The 4,321-nt window shown below is 36.5% G+C and overlaps 1 pseudogene across 1 annotated transcript; it reads left to right on the forward strand.

Moving 5' to 3' along the window:
* Positions 1 to 3,056: 3,056 nt before the first annotated feature.
* LOC309605454 (olfactory receptor 8H1-like) lies at positions 3,057 to 4,321 on the forward strand (annotated as a pseudogene). The gene is made up of 2 exons: positions 3,057 to 3,257; positions 3,559 to 4,321. The product of its transcript is annotated as an olfactory receptor 8H1-like (transcript).

Below are 4,321 nucleotides of genomic sequence, written 5' to 3' on the forward strand. Positions count from 1 at the left end.
TCCAGAAAGATCTTATTGCCAAATACAGTCTCATTCTGAGCTACAGAGATTTAGGATTTCAACATATAAATATTGGTATATACTATTTGTATATTTATACACACACAGTCACAAATGCATGTAATCCTTAAAATATATAGTATTAGCTTTTATCTCATATAACTCAAGTTGGCTAGGTTCCTGTAGTTGCAATTATTAGTAACTTTATAATTATACTTGACGAACTTGAGCAAATACTGCCTAATCAATAGGAAAATCACAGGTCACACATTCCCATACCACCTTCCACGGAATTGTTGGTACTGACTCCGGTTCAAAGCACTCTGCTCTATCCTTAGATCTATATATTGGCAGCAGTCTAACCCCAGCCTGCAGTTCAGGGACCACACATATGTGTTCAAATTTCTGGTGTCATTACTACACTTTTTGTGCGAGTGTGTTTCTCCCCTTCTTATTATTTCATCCAGAGTATGGACACTAAACTCATTCTATTACTTCTCACAGAGTACAGAGACTAAGCATTAGCATTACCAAGATTATACTTAATCTCAAGAATGACAAAAGATAAGCACAATTCAGAGAGTAAGGTAAGAATGGCTGGCAGACTGGGCTCTTAGAAAAGTAAGATCCACCACATGTTCATGGGCTTCCTTGCAGGCCTGGTCCTGACTCAGCTTTGCTCTGTTTTCCTTTGACCCCTCCCACTCTGTGATGCCCTTGTAGATGCCATCGTTCCTCAGTGCCCAAGCCGAAGAACGACGTACAGGAAAACATCCCTACTGCGCTCATGTTTAACCCTGCTTCCACCAGACCTCATTTTCATTGCAAGGATATGTATCTTTCAGAGTTAATTATATGTATTTTTCCTTCCATCTCCCCATCCTTTCATTATCATTAATATTTTTTGAGTGTGAAATCCCTTTAGTTATAATAGGACTATCTCCTTAAAATAGAGAGTCTAACCTAAAGATTTCTCCCTAAAATGGGATTATTAAGTATAAATAACACCTCAACAATACAAATACAATAGAACATCTTTTACTATACTATGTTACCATCACAGTTGTTTAGATTTTCTGGGTTTTTTTTTTTTTCTTTTTAAAAGTTTTTTTCTTCTTTTAATTGGGCTACTTTATTCTTCTTTTCTAGTGTTCTGAATTGGGTATGGTTTTACCAATGAATACTATGTCAGTGGCAACCCACTATTTTATTATGTCATACTTCAGTTATGAATACTTCTAATTTTTTTCTTATTTCTATTTGGCTTAGGAGGGGTTTAGTAACTTATTTCTAAATGCCTAAATGATACAGTTTGAGAGTTCTTAAAAATGTGTTATTCATGTCTAATCAGAATGCAATTTTTAAATTAATTTTATTCAGATGTTAGTTTTCAATAATATGGAAGTTTTCATAAATGCTGCATGTACACTTGAAAAGTAAGATAATTTTTCTTATATATGGTCAAAGCTTAATACATGTTTATCTATAAAAAAATTTTTATTGAATGTGAAGTTTAATTATTTTATGTCCTAATTAATGTTTTCTTGACTGAAAATATTTAATAGAGGTGTGATAAGTTTTCCTAATGTTACAATACTTCTGCCCATTTCTGTCTTTGCACCTGCTCTGTGAGAAATTTACTTCATTATATTTCTTACTACATTATTATTTGCATAGGTAACACATAAGAATAAGTCTTTATTGTGAATCAAAATCTATTATTATAAAGTATCCTTTTAAATTTTGATAATCTTCCCTGCGTTTATATTTTTTAGTATTAAAATTAAAACCAGGGGCTTCCCTGGTGGCGCAGTGGTTGAGAATCCGCCTGCCAATGCAGGGGACACGGGTTCGAGCCCTGGTCTGGGAGGATCCCACATGCCGCAGAGCAACTGGGCCCGTGAGCCACAATTACTGAGCCTGCGCGTCTGGAGCCTGTGCTCCGCAACAAGAGAGGCCGCGATAGTGAGAGGCCCGCGCACCACAATGAAGAGTGGCCCCCGCTTGCCGCAGCTAGAGAAAGCCCTCGCACAGAAATGAAGACCCAACACAGCCATAAATAAATAAATTTAAAAATAAAATAAAATAAAATAAAACCAATGCTTTCTGTTCATGGGTATTGCCTAAATGTAGATGCATCCTCACTTTTATTATTACCTTCTTAAATACTGTGTAATATATTTGGCTTTTCAAAAACTATCCTGAAATTGTTTTCTTTTTAAAGGTGTATTAGGTGCATTAACAATTATTGCTAAACATATATTTAGTCTTGGGTTTGTCATAATGTTCATGTTAATAATGTGTCATACTCACACAGACTTATACACAAATATACACACACAAAACATATGTGTTTTTTAGGATTTGAACTAGTTTTAAAATTTTTATATTTTTAAAACATCATTTTTTAAAAAATTAATACTAATATGAGGTCTATCATTTTATTACACACAAGTGAAGTCCAAAGGTTGAAACTTATTTTTAATTACTATTAAATAATACTGGGAAAAAAGAACAGTATATGGTATATTAAAACTATTCTTCTGTCATCGTTGATTATGTATCTAGAATTTTTTTCGTCTTGCTAAAATTAATTATGCATAGGAATATAGTAGTATGGACATTCTCTCTGGGGTCAATCTATTTTAGTAGAATTACGGAGCCAACATTTAAGAGCTCTGACTCTGGAAAAATTACTAAATTCGCTGTGCTCATTTTCTCATCTAAAAAAATGTGGCTAACTGTAGTACATATCATATATAATCTCATAGGAATTAAATACTTTAATAAAGGGAAGCATTTAGAACAGTGTCAGGCTTATTCTCATTATTCAATATATTAGCTTTTATTATATTACATCCAAATGTGAATTTATACCTATTTCTATATTTGGCAATCAAATTAAGATTTTTCTCTTCATACACTGTACACACCTCATTATTATCACTTCCTAGAAACACTAATGTAAATATGTAATGTTGCTCACAGAAACACAAGTCGTTTGTAAGTAATTCCTGCTAAGTATTAAATTTGATTTCTCAGCCATTTAAGCATTGAACGCTATGGGTAGAAGGAATATCCCAAATGTGTCTGACTTCATCCTCATGGGATTGACAGATTCTGAAGAGATCTGGCTGGTCCTCTACACTATTTCTCCTGATTTACCTAATTACTGTGTTGGAGGATGCAGGGATGATGTTGATAATCCGCCTGGATCTCCAGCTTCACACCCCCATGTATTTTTTCCTCAGTCACCTGTCATTTCTTTTTTTTTTTTTTTTTTTAATGGGAATTATTTATTTATGGCTGTGTTGGGTCTTCGTTTCTGTGCGAGGGCTTTCTTTAGTTGCGGCAATTGGGGGCCACTCTTCATCGCAGTGCGCGGGCCTCTCATTATGGCGGCCTCTCTTGTTGCGGGGCACAGGCTCCAGACGCGCAGGCTCAGTAATTGTGGCTCACGGGCCCAGTTGCTCCGCGGCATGTGGGATCTTCCCAGACCAGGGCTCGAACCCGTGTTCCCTGCATTAGCAGGCAGATTCTTAACCACTGCGCCACCAGGGAAGCCCACCTGTCATTTCTTGACCTCAGTTATTCAACTGTCATTACCCCTAAAACCTTAGAAAATTTACTGACTTCCACCAAGTATATTTCATACCTGAACTGCTTCACCCAGATGCATTTCTTTGTTCTCTTCAGTGCCACTGAATTTTCCTTCTCTCCTCAATGACCTATCATCACTATGTAGCTACCTGCAATCCTCTGCATCACCCAGTTGTTATGTCCATAAGATGCTGCTGCTGCCTAGTCTTTGGATCTTATTTGAGTGACTTTATGGACGCCTTTGTCAATGTGCTTTGCATGAGCAGATTGCACTTCTGTGACTCGAATATAATCTATCGCTTTTTCTGCAATGCTCCCCCAACTTTAGTCCTGTCCTGCACCGACACACACAACATTGAAATCGTCATATTCATTTTCGCTGGCTCCACCCGAACGGTGCCTCACATCACAATATGTGTTCATCCTGTCTACTATTCTGAAAATTACTTCCACTTCACAAAAGCGAAAAGCCTTCTCTACTTGTGCCTCCCATCTTCCGGGAGTCACCATCTTTTATGGCACTACGATTTGGTCTTACTTAAAACCAGTTAAGTCCAACTGTTTGGGAAAGGATCAAGTGGCTTCTGTTTTTTATACTATTGTCATCCCCATGCTGGATCCACTCATCTATAGTCTTAGAAATAAAGAAGTAAAAAATGCTCTCATTAATGTCATGCAGAAGAGAAAGGGCTACAGGAAATTAAAATAGCAGTGATTCTAG

This window comes from Balaenoptera borealis, assembly GCF_965194805.1.
Source record: "Balaenoptera borealis genome assembly, chromosome: 11".
Taxonomy (NCBI): Eukaryota; Metazoa; Chordata; class Mammalia; order Artiodactyla; family Balaenopteridae; genus Balaenoptera; species Balaenoptera borealis.